Consider the following 13946-nt stretch of genomic DNA (forward strand, 5'->3'; position numbering starts at 1 on the left):
AATTTCGTAAAAAAAGTCGAAATGTCGAGAAAAAAGTCGAAATGTCGAGAATAAAGTCGAAATGTCGAGATTAATGTTGAAGTACAATTTCGAGAAAAGTCGAAATGTCGAGAAAAAAGTCGAAATGTCGAGAAAAAAGTCGAAATGTCGAGAATAATGTTGAAGTACAATTTCGTAAAAAAAGTCGAAATGTCGAGAAAAAAGTCGAAATGTCGAGAAAAAGGTCAAAATTTTCGTGAATAAAGTTGAAATGCTGAGAAAAAAGGCGAAATTTCGATTTTATTCTTGAAATTGTATTTAAACATTAAGCTCGACATTTAAACTTTTTTCTCAAAATTTTACTTCAACATTATTCTCGACATTTAAACTTTTTTCTCGACATTTCGACTTTTTTCTCAACATTTCGACTTTTTTCTCAAAATTGTACTTCAACATTAATGTCGACATTTCAACTTTTTTCTTGACATTTTGACTTTTTTCTCGAAGTGCACGATAAAAAAAATATTCCCCTCTCAAATATTTTTTCTCCTGCATGGCCCTAATACTCTTTCATACCTTCCTGATATTCCATCCTGGGAAGAGTTATATTGTTAACTGTTGTTGCATTGTCTTATTACACAGTTACGTAAAGTGACTACCAGATACTGAAAGCTAAGGTTATTCTGAAAAAATGTCAAAAGCAATCTCTCATAATATGATTTCCTACTCTTTTACAGCCAAAATAATAATAATAATAATAACCGATGTAAATCGCATTTTTGTTACGTAACGAAAGGGAGCAGAATCTGAACGGCTCGTAGAATCCACATCACACTGGACGGCTCATCCGGGCGGCTTTACAGACACTGCAGGATTTGGCTGCTTTCCTCCTTCTCTGAGTTGGCAGGCTGAGACCACTTTATGTTAAAGCAAGAAAAAACGTGTTTTTCATAATAGGTCCCCTTTAGTAAGCATTCAGAGTTAATCTAGGTTTATTACTAGATAGTAATGAATGTACATGTTTGTTAGGAAGGAAAATGATGTGAATTGAAACAGTTTTGAACTCAAGATGAATAAACGTTGCAGTTGATATCAGGAGAGATCTCAGAATAATTATTTATTTTAAGCCTCTAGAGATTTAGAAATGTAATTCCACTTAAGTAGTACTGTGGACAGAGTTCTTTCAGATGAGCCCAGGTAATTTTATCTAACAGGAACAACCTTCCTTTGTCATGAGTCTGAACAAGTCAACTTTCAATATTGTGCAGAATACTCTCAATACTGCCTGATAGATCAGACCTACATATAGAAAGAAATAGAAAGAGAGAAATAAATGATCCATTGGTCTTTCACATCCAAGGGGCAGCACCAACGTTTGCTTGTCAAACTACTTTGCAGGCACTTGGTTATTGCTACGACCAATCATTTCGCCTGCAAAAGCTAGGATTCATGACCGCCAAATATCAGCTATTGGGCATTTAGAATTTAACTTGTTGTGGATGGTAAATTGATGGGCAGAAAGTCCAAGTTTGTTTGTCTCTTTCCTTTTCATTGGAAGGAATGATTTGAGTGCCATCTTCTTTCAGTTTTCAAAGAAAAACCTTTAACTGTCAATGCCAAAATTGATTCAAACTACCGTTAATCCTCAGCTGCATCTACACTGTTTACATCCAGATTACATCACTGCTCTGTCCTCATCGTGTTAAACCTGCCAAGAGACGATCTCTACAAGGGTAGACTTCTTTGGTTGGCTCCACAAGACTTTGGGGCATAGTTGATGAGCTCCAACGGATAGTAGCTTGACATACTTTATTTAATTTGCTTTGCAGCAACACAAAATAAATGCTGCAACACCACCTGGAGATGCATCATCCATTAAGTTGAGTCATTGTGAAGAGGCGGGGGACAATTTTTAGATCTCTGGGCTAGTCAATAGACAAAGGGAGTACACTTTCCAGCATCTGCTTCCATAGAACTTGATCAGTACTTATGTTTATGGAAAAAATTGTGTGTGTATACGCTTGTACAGACTTAGAAGTAAGACATTCCTGTACACACATTACTAATTTCGAATGGAAAAATAAATCAATTAATTAAACTCTACCAGAAATCAGACAACACCGTTTTTCTCAAAAAAGATGCATTAACACTAAATCTTTGCTGTTGCTTTTTTCTGCTGACATGTCAACAGTTTATTTTGGTTCAGAATGAAGCCGGTCCTACGTCCAAATATCCTTTATATTTAATTGAATCACAACTTTATTTAAAGGAGCATGAGGCTCCTTTTAAGAAATGAGACTCAATAGCGCCACCCTTCACCACGACGCCCGTCAGGGGTACTGCAGCCAACAGCGAAGCCGGAACGGGAGAACGGGAGAACGGGGAGAACGTGCATGACGTCACATCCGCAGCCCAGCGCGGGAGATTCAGGCCCAGAATTGCAGCACATTTTGCAGCACACAGCCTGTTCAAGGCAACGGAGAGATACACTAGAGGGCTCATTGTTTTTGGTTTGGAACGCTTCATCTGACATCATTACTAGAAAACTTAAAACATATACAAATTTTTTTCATAAATCCTGCCTCAATCCTGCCTCATGCTCCTTTAACACTTTGCCACACACACACCGACATGCACACACATCTGAAGCTCACCACATTAACAAAATCAGTCATGAACCTCAGGTTGGTCAAAGATGAGCAGTACTTAATACATTTCTAGAAATGTAAAAAAAAAAATACTGTAATTTAAGTCCAAGTGACATTTTCTTAAGGAATAAATAAGGGTCAGTTGTTGAGGAATTGTCTGCAGTTACTTTGTAATCTATATTCCTGCAATTTCTTCTCTGTCTGCAGCTCTGTCTGAAAGGTGGTCTGCAGTCAAACGAATCAGAAATAAATCGTCTTTCTGCAGTTTTGTGCTGAGGTGTGAACGTTTTTATTTGTGCGTTGGATTGTAAATTCTGTGGAACAATTTTACTCCTATGATGAATTTCTTTGTTCCCAAGACTGTTGCTCCCTCTCATTCATTCATTCATTCATTCATTCATTCATTCATTCATTCATTCATTCATTCATTCATTCATTCATTCATTTACTCGCTAAGGCACTGGCAATGCTCAACCAATTAGAAATACTCCCAATTCCTACCCCAAGATTATCTGCTAGTTTCAAAAAATGTACTTCTTCCCAATCAGAGTACAGTCGTAATGGGTGATGAGTTTCTGCTGTACTGTGTTTAATTCCCGGTTTCTACAATGAAAATGCCGAGGTCAGGGATAAGGATCTTCCAAGGGGATTTAGCTCCAAGGAAAGTTATGACCGTCAAAATGTAGGCTTAGTTGAAGCCATGCTATTGTCAAATCCAAGGATAATTTATGTGGTACTGAGGACTAACATCAGAGTGAGATGTCGTTTACTCTCCACTCTCTGAGTGTTTGCATGTACAGCTGAGGTCAAACACGGGATCTTATTCATACATGTTGGAAGTCGGCTCTTGCTACAACGTCATTAAGCACTCTGATCTACTGCATATGTGGCATGCACAGAGATTGCAGATGGTCAAAAGGTTCTGTCTTTAAAAACAACTTTCCATTATATTTTTCTGCCCTATACATTTTAGCTGTTATGCTGAACCTGCTTAAGACAATGACTTTCTGCATGAAAATTCTTCCACATGCAACTGTTGACAAAAAAACAGCTGGGAAAAAAAAAGAAAGAAACAATATACGTTCCATGTTTGAATTAGGATTGTATTAAGGACATGAAAAACTACATTTACTGCAGACTTCTAGTGTACATTTCGACGAGAACATGAAAACATGAAAAATCCCATTAAACAAATAAACACACTGTGAAAATGTGATCTAAATACCAAGAGTAGTGTTGAAATCTAAAACTGTCAGACATTCAACAGAAAATGAACATATGCTACAGCTGTTTTGGAAATTGTCTTGTTGATGATTGTTTGATGGTTGCTTCTAGAGGAGAAGAAATATGTGAAAAGTGACTGATTTCAGCTTCTTGCATGAGACTTAATCTTTGGATTTTGTACTCTTGCTCACACATAGCAATGTAATCAATAACTGAGATGTAGAAACTGCAGTCTTTGCAAAAGGGGGCTTAAGGGTTCTGAGCAATTTGAAAATTTTGCTCTCTATGGGAAAAAAAAATCGTACAATTACATTTTGCAAAAAGAACTCTAAATACCAGGCACATTCTCTCTCCAAGCTCTGCAATTTAGTACTACTTAGCTTTTTCCTGTGGCTGATGTGACTCACAACACTATGGAACAGACTGACGGTCAGAAATGATCACTTGATCATCTTCTCAGCTCCTGTGCCTGCTTACCCATCATCCTCTTCAGTCCCATTAGATGAAGCTGAGTGGGGCTGGCTGATCGTCACACTGCAGGTTCTCATCCGCCCACCACTCTTACATGAGGCACTTTATTTCCTCTGCCTTTCATGATACTTATCTTCACAGAGGCTCACATTCATACAGAAACTAATGCATCCTGACATGCGAAACAAAGAAAAAAAGAATCACCACTCTTCTTCCGCTTTCAATATAGTCATGTCATGGTTAAAGAGTTGAGATTTAGCTCCAGGAAATGGGCCATTTTGGTTGGACAGTGTTGTTGCTGAAATGCAGACAAGAGCGTCATATCACTTGGATCATTTCCACTAAAATAAATATCAGTCATTTCAACAGATCAATTATGTGCATGTTTTGACTTGTGAAATATCATGTAATAACTAACCCTTTTCACCCACATGAAACCCATCACAGCAAGAAATTATCTGAGGTTTCTATTAAAAACAATTCTTCTGCTGTTTCTATGATCTGGTTTTGCCTCACTAAAAGGTACATGACGGTTAAATATCTGCAAAATGTGTTAAAAAAAACTTCCAACTAACCAGATCACCATTTCTGCATATATTCAAATGTTTTAAAGATTGTATTGTCTTTATTGTCTCAATGTACCTCCATAAAAAAATATGTTGAATTGCTCCTTCCTGAACATTTAATGAGAAAGTAACAAGTGATACTTTTCATTTTAACCAAATTAAAATAATATATGATGATTAAAGCAACATGATCTTAAATGTTGTAGTCAGTTTGCTCAAAACCCCACAAATTAATTTCAAATCTTCTTGAAGTCTGCTGACACACCTGCAAGTTCTGCTCAGAAACTCAGGAAACTTAATTCAACTGGACTCCAGACAAATTTCAAATTTTCCTTTTGGGATTAATAAAGGATTATTTACACTCAATAAGTGTGTGTCCACACGACTGGCACCAAACTGTTTTTCAAAGTTTATGTTGTAGTTTCATTGTCAAAACACATAAATCCCAGCTTAAAAAAAGTTGGGACACAGTATGGTATGTAAATAAAAACAAAATGCAAATATTAGAATATAGAAAACATTGAAAATACTGAAAGTGAGGAAATGTACAATCTTCATAAAAAAAGGCTTTTATTATTCTATTAAACCTATTATTACTATTAAATTATAATATTATTCTACTGCCACATTTTTACCAATCAAAGAGGCAACTTCAAGTTTTCTCATTTATGCAGTGAATATAATATATTATATATATATATATATATATATATATATATATATATATATATATATATATATATATATATATATATATATATATATATATATATATATATATATATATATATATATATATATATATATATATACCGGTATATAAAAATAATTTCACCGTGCATTTAATGTTGAAGTTAAAAGACAACGTGTTATTCCATGCTAAATAGATATGCTGAACTTGATTGAACATATGTGACTCCAGGATCTGTTATAAACAATTGCATTGCACCTATAATGTCTATAATGTATGAAACAGGAGCTAAAGCTTGTACTTTTGGACAGAACAATGTCACTGACTTCAGATAGAGAAATGTAAACCTTAAGAATGTATTTTGAGATATTTGAAAGATAATAATCAAAATTCCTCATCAAACTGTTGCTGTTGTTGCAGCGATGAACATCTCACACCCAGAGCTTTAAAATTCTTCCTGCATTGCCAGCAGGAGGTTTTTACTAAAAGTGCTGTTCAGGTGTGCAGTTTCCCTGTAGTATAACGCATGGTCGTCCTGCAGTGTCCCAGTGGAAACAGGAAGAGGGTGCTGTTTTATAAACCAGTGGAGGTGAAAAAGTCTTGCTGGTAGTGGCAGTGTGGAGCTTTATAGTATTATGACAATTGTCTCAAATGTATCATATAAGATGGACTTTTATGTCAAACCTTCCCAGTCGGGACTGCAGTGATGCAAAGTTGCTGGCTGAACAACTGACTTTTGACTGAATCCTCTTGTCGTCAGATCAAAGTTAAAAGAATAAACTAGAAGGGCAGAATTTTTTTTTCTCTTGAGGAGAAATACCTGGAGCCAGTTCGAATTTTTGAACCAATTTTGTGTTTTCATGGCTCACAAAATTACTATTATTTCTACATCATTATTATTTTGATAGCTAAAGAGTCTAATATCTTTGCAAAAGAAAAGTACCTGCAAAATTGGGTAGGATTTGATGTTTTAGAGAGAGAGAGTTAACTGCAGCAACTAAAACTGAGCTGTTTGCATAATGATGTCATATTATTTTCCTCCTGGTACACTTTCGGTCTATTAAGAAACAAGAGCGAGCCAATTTCCTCTGACGAGCCTGATCAACCTGTTTTTCCTACATCCAGTGTAATTTGAAATAAATTGGATTCGGTCCTGGTGGAGAGTATTTCATAAGTCTTGACACACCAGTGTGTGACCTTGTTTTGTCCTCCCTGAATGATATGGATGAGATAACGAGAAACCGAGCATCTTCCAGGGACACGCACGATACCGAGTGAAGAGGTGAATCTCATTCTGGCTTTCAAACTTCCCACTGGGAGGTTAATGAACGCTCAGGGAATACTACTAGGAGAGATATGTCCTCCTGTTTTCATTGTTAATCACTCAAGTGCAATACATTTGATGTTTATAAGACTAGGTGAACTCTAGAAAGAAAGAACTGTGTATGAATTATCCAACTTGTATTTGCAGAAATAAATAACACACAAGAGGATTTTCAGATTATTTATTTTATATCCTAAAAGACCCCCCTTCCCCCACCCCCCTCCATAGCTGGCAGAACATTTAAATCAGATATGGCTTGAATGAAAGTATTGTTGAGATCTCAGGAAGTGTAGTCGGCTTAATTTAATAATGCATAATATTTGGCCATTCAGAGCTGGGAATAACAGCAGCAGACTATACGCATTCAGATATTTGAAGGCAAGGTAAAAATCTAGATTTCAGTTTGAAAACAAAACTGAACATTTGTATATCCAAAGGTTTTAAAGTGACAAATTCAAGTCAGTTTGAACATTATTTTAACTGAATCATTTCCTCCTTGGTTTGGGTCTCCATAGTGGATCATTGTGATCCACATAAAGATTTGGCCTATGGTCAGTAAATACCACTCCAAAAGGTGGGACGCTGTGTAAAATGTAAATAAAAACCGAATGCTATGATTTACAAATCTCATAAAGCCATGTTTTTTTTCCCAGTAGGGCATAAACAGCATGCAAGATTTTGAAACATTTTGCCATTTCTTGGAAAATATTAGCTCATTTAGAATTTGCATCTCAAAAAGTTGGAACGGGGCAACAAAAAGGCTGGAACAGTAACTGGTACAAAAAGCCCAAGGAGAGTTTGACAACTAATTAGGTTTCGTAGGTGACAGGTCAGTGACACGATTGGGTATAAAAGGTACATTTCAGAGCCTCTCGGATTTGAAGATGGCTAGAGGTTCACCAATCTGAGAGAAACAGCGACATAGAATTGTGGAATCATTTTTAGAAAATGTTCCTCAATGTAAAATTGTGAAGACTTTGAAGATAACACCATTTACAGTGCATAATATTATCAAAAGATTCAGAAAATTAGGAGGAGTCTCTGAACGCAAGGAAGGACGAAGGTCAAAATTTGATGCTCATGATCTTGGGGGCCTCTGGTGGCACTTTATTAAAAACAGACATGATTCTCTACTGGAAATCGTTGCTTGGGCTCAGGAACACTACCAGAGATCACTGTCTGTGAACACAGGTCACTGTGCAATCAATAAATGCAGCTTAAAGCTCTACACGATCCAGAAACACTGCCATCTTCTCTCATTTGAAATGGTCTGAGGCAAACTGGAAAACTGTACTGTGGTCCGATGAATGAAAACACAAAATTCTATTTGAAAACCACGGATGCCGTGTACTGTGGGCTACAGAGGAGAGGAAACATCCAGAATGTTACCAGTACTTATTTCAAACACCTGCATCTCTGATCGTATGGGGTTGCAACATGATGCATCCATCACGACAGCATGGCTTCACAGGACAAGAGTTCAGGTGCTGTACTGGCCTGCCTGCAGTCCAAACCTTTCAGCAATAAAAATATTTGGAGAATCTTGAAACAAATAAAAATAAATAAAAACAAATTTAAAAAAAGATGACAAAGAAAGCCCAGGACTGTTGAGCAGCTAGAATCCTGTGTAGAATGGAACAACATTCCTCTCCTAAAACTCTTGCAACTGGTCTCCTCACTTCTTAGACGTTTAAAAATAGGCAGCTGTTAAAAGAAAATGCTACACAATGGTAAACATTGTCCAGGGTTTGGTGAAATTGCAAAATGTCTGTTTCAACATCTCATATGTTGTTTATATTCAATTGGGTTTAGGATTTTGCAAATTATTTAATTCTGTTTTATTCACATTTTACACAATGTTCCCAACAAACAACAATTGGGGTTGTTTACGTTGTTTTTTTTTTCAGAAATAATTCTAACTTTACTTTATTTCACATTATTCATATACAAATATTATATATTACTGCCCTTCGATAATCAATAAAGTATTGCCGAATTGACATTTGAATGTATTTTTTTTAATTATTTTTTCTGTAAAAATAAAATAAAATAAAACAAAATAAAGACTTCATCTGAGAAGAAGAATTTTGATTGAGATCCAGATCCTTTTCAGCTTCTAGCATAGAAATGACCCACAATAAATCACTTGTTCCAACACCTCCTGCTGGCAATGCAGGACGAATTTTAAAGCTCTGGGTATGAGATGTTCATCGCTGCAACAACAGCAACAGTTTGACGAGGAATTTTGATTACTATCGTTCAAATATCTCAAAATACATTCTTAAGGTTTACATTTCTATATCTGAAGATCAGCAACATTGTGATGTTCAAAAGTACATGCTTTAGTTCCAGCTTCATACATTATAGACATGACGGTGCAATGCAAGTGTGTTAATAAATGCTGGAATCACAAATGTCCACTCAAGTTCAGCATATCTATTTAGCATGGAATAACGCGTTGTCTTCTAACTTCAAGATACATTTTTCATGATATTACAGTCATAATAAAAATTAATTGAAAAAAAAAAACCCTGACAATTTCTATATGATCTCATAACACATTTTTGTCAAATGCTAACTCGTCCAAAATTGTGCAGCAAGGCTTCTGACCTGCTCAAATAGAAGGGCTCATCAGCCCAACTCTTCACTGGCTCCCCATCCCTTTTCGTTTTAACTTTAAAACTTTGGTGCTAACCTTTAGAGCTCTGCATGGTCAGGCCCCCTCCCACATCAAGGACCTACTACGCCTTTACACTCCATCTCGGAGGCTGAGATCCTGTGACCAGAGCCTACCCAGTGTCTCTCGTACCCGCTTTAAGACGCGAGGAGATGGCTCTCTCCAGGCCATTGCACCGAGGCTTTGGAACAATCTCCCGTTGTCTCTTCTCTGGACTCCATCGATGCTTTTAAGAGCAAACTTAAAACCCGCCTGTTCCTCCAAGCTTTTAGTGAGAAGGTTGTTTTATGACCACCATGTTGATTTTATGTACATTTATTAAACATTGCCGCTGCTGCTGTGTGAAGGCTTTACAGTTCTTAATTAGATGCTTGGTGCTATGCAAAATGACACTAGGTTAGTGGTTTGTTTGCTCTTTGGAAGTTTCTGTGTATAACTCACTGTAATCCATTATTTTCATGTAAGTAGTGCAGTCACCAGTAATCTGCTATAAGAAAAAAAATAAAGGTTACTTGCCAATACTTGTTGTCCACCATGTTATTTCGTATAATGGTACTTGTGTTTTAGATCAGGGAGACATGCTTAATATATTTTCACAGGCTTACTTATCAAAAGAGTAATTTATAAATCATGACACTACTTCTTTGTACAAGTGGTGAGAGGATTGTTTTATGAACATCATGTTGATTTTATGTACTTTTATTCTAGGAGCTTTTATCGGTAATGTCTTGTTTTTATCATATTTCTACTTTTATTGTAGTGTTTTATTTGTGTTATTATTTTTAAATGTCACAGGATTGAATTGTGCTGTACAAATGAACTTGCCTTGAAGCACCTTGTGACATTCCGTTGTCTGTGAAAGGTGCTATATAAATAAAATGTACTTACTTACTTACTAACTCGGTTAATTATGGAAGAGCATTAGGGCCATGCAGGAGAAAAAATATTTGAGAGGGGAAGATTTTTTTTTTATGGTGCACTTCGAGAAAAAAAGTTGAAATGTCGAGATTAATGTTGAAATACAATTTCAAGAAAAAAGTCGAAATTTCGTGAATAAATTCAAAATTTAGCCTTTTTACTCAACATTTCAACGTTATTCATGAAATCTTGCCTTTTTTCTCGACATTGTACTTCCAACATTAATCTCGACATTTCGACTTTTTTCTTGACATTTCGACTTTTTTCTCCAAATTGTACTCTCGACATTTCGACTTTTTTCTCGACATTTCTGCTTTTTTCTCGACATTTCAACTTTTTTCTCCAAATTGTAATTCAACATTAATCTCAACATTTCGATTTTTTTCTCGACATTTCAACTTTTTTCTCAACAATGTACTTCAACATTAATCACACATTTCAACTTTATTCACGAAATTTTGACTTTTTTCTCGACATTTCGACTTTTTTCTCCAAATTGTATTTCAACATTAATCTCGACATTTCGACTTTTTTCTCGACATTTCGACTTTTTTCTCGACATTTAGACTTTTTTCTCCAAATTGTAATTCAACATTTATCTCGACATTTCGTCTTTTTTCTCGACATTTCGACTTTTTTCTCGACATTTCAACTTTTTTCTCCAAATTGTATTTCAACATTAATCTCGACATTTCGATTTTTTTCTCGACATTGTACTTCAACATTAATCTCAACATTTCGCCTTTTTTCTCGACATTTCGACTTTTTTCTCCAAATTGTATTTCAACATTAATCTCGACATTAAGACTTTTTTCTCAACATTTTGACTTTTATCTCGAAATTGTACTTCAACATTAGTCTCGACATTTCGACTTTTTTCTCGACATTTCGACTTTTTTCTCAACATTTTCGACTTTTTTCTCGAAATTGTACTTCAACATTAATCTCGACATTTCGACTTTTTTCTTGACATTTCGACTTTTTTCTCGACATTTCGACTTTTTTCTCCAAATTGTATTTCAACATTAATCTCGACATTTCAACTTTTTTCTCGACATTTCGACTTTTTTCTCGACATTTTGACTTCTTTCTCCAAATTGTATTTCAACATTAATCTTGACATTTCGACTTTTTCTCCACATTGTACTTCAACATTAATCTCAACAATTTGCCTTTTTTCTCAACATTTCAACTTTATTCACGAAATTTTGACTTTTTTCTCAACATTTCGACTTTTTTCTCAGAATTGTATTTCAACATTAATTTCGACGTTTCGATTTTTTTCTCGACATTTCGACTTTTTTCTCGACATTTTGACTTTTTTCTCGACATTTCGACTTTTTTCTCCAAATTGTATTTCAACATTAATCTCGACATTTCAACCTTTTTCTCGACATTTCGACTTTTTTCTCGACATTTCGACTTTTTTCTCCAAATTGTATTTCAACATTAATCTCGACATTTCAACTTTTTTCTCCAAATTGTAATTCAACATTAATCTCGACGTTTCCATGTTTTTCTCGACATTTCGACTTTTTTCTCGACATTGTATTTCAACATTAATCTCGACATTTCGACTTTTTCTCGACATTTCGACTTTTTTCTCAACATTTCGACTTTTTTCTCGAAATTTTACTTCAACATCAATCTCGACATTTCGACTTTTTTCTCGAAGTGCATAATAAAAAAAAATCTTCCTCCTCTAAGATATTATTTTTATTTTTCTCCTGCCTGGCCCTCTTCCGTAATGAAACACATATACGTATTTTCTGGACTATAAGCCGCACCTGTATATAAGCCGCACCCGCTCTATTTAAAAAAAAACAATAAAAAAAAGATATACAAGCCGCACCTGTATATAAGCCGCACCCACTTTTATTTAAAAAAAAAAAGATATGCAAGCCGCAGATATTTATGTTGTTAGATTAGATATTTACTACATGTACAGAACGATTTTGAAGTGTAAATGATGTACATGTTTGTACCTAAATAGATCCTTTCCTAACAGTGTCTTTTAACACGGCAGCAACTTTGCTGATTAAAACTGGACTGAACCAAGAGAAAATAACCGGTATTTATTTATCTATTCTAGTTTGAAATCTGCTTCTACCTACTTCTATCTGCTAAAGAAGAAGTAGCGTATTCTTCTTTGCATTTATTTTGTCTTAGTTTTTATTCTAATTCCGGTTAGCACTCCCCCTAGCGGTGGAAGAAAAATCCACAGAATAGCCGCACCTTTGTATAAGCCGCATGGTTCAAAACCTAGGAAAAAAGTAGCGGCTTATAGTCCAGAAAATACGGTAATACATCCATGATATACCGACGGTATATCATGGATGTATTATATGTGTTTCTATACTATACTCACCACGGTATAATACCGTGTTGAGTGCGGGTGTTGCGGGTGTACTGTCCCTTTAAGAGCCGCCGCCCCCTGCAGCGGCGTCACTGCGCAGAACAGTTTGAACCAAAGAGCGGAGCTAAGAGCGGAGTGACCTTCCTCCTCCTCAGTCTGAGAGCAGCTGCAGCATGACCCGCTCCCCGCTCCGCACTCCCCACAGCCTCAGACATGAACAACAACCTCATTGGAGATGAAGTCGGGTAAGGCGTTTCACGAAGCCCCCACCCCTCCTGGATACGCCGGAGAAAAAAGTCGAAATGTCGAGAAAAAATTCGAAATGTCGAGAAAAAAGTCGAAATGTTGAGATTAATGTTGAAATACAATTTGGAGAAAAAAGTCGAAATGTCGAGAAAAAAGTCGAAATGTCGAGAAAAAAGTCCAAATGTCGAGATTAATGTTGAAGTACAATTTCGAGAAAAAAGTCGAAATGTCGAGAAAAAAGTCGAAATGTCGAGATTATTGTTGAAGTACAATTTCGAGAAAAAAGTTGAAATGTCGAGCAAAAAGTAGAAATTTCGTGAATAAAGTTGAAATGTTGAGAAAAAAGGCGAAATGTCGAGATTAATGTTGAATTGCAATTTCGAGAAAAAAGTCGAAATGTTGAGAAAAAAGTCAAAATTTCGTGAATAAAGTTGAAATGTTGATTAAAAAAGGCGAAATGTCGAAATTAATGTTGAATTACAATTTGGAGAAAAAAGTCGAAATGTCGAGAAAAAAGTCGAAATGTCGAGAAAAAAATCGAAATGTCGAGAAAAAAGTCGAAATGTCGAGATTAATGTTGAAATACAATTTGGAAAAAAAAGTCGAAATGTCGAGAAAAAAGTCGAAATGTCGATATTAATGTTGAAATACAATTTGGAGAAAAAAGTCGAAATGTCGAGAAAAAAGTCAAAATGTCGAGATTAATGTTGAAGTACAATTTCGAGAAAAAAGTCGAAATGTTGAAAAAAAGTCGAAATGTCGAGAAAAAAGTCAAAATTTCGTGAATAAAGTTGAAATGTTGAGAAAAAAGTCAAAATGTCGAGATTAATGTTGAAATACAATTTC

This window comes from Cololabis saira, chromosome 13 (genome assembly GCF_033807715.1).
Source record: "Cololabis saira isolate AMF1-May2022 chromosome 13, fColSai1.1, whole genome shotgun sequence".
NCBI classification, from domain to species: domain Eukaryota; kingdom Metazoa; phylum Chordata; class Actinopteri; order Beloniformes; family Belonidae; genus Cololabis; species Cololabis saira.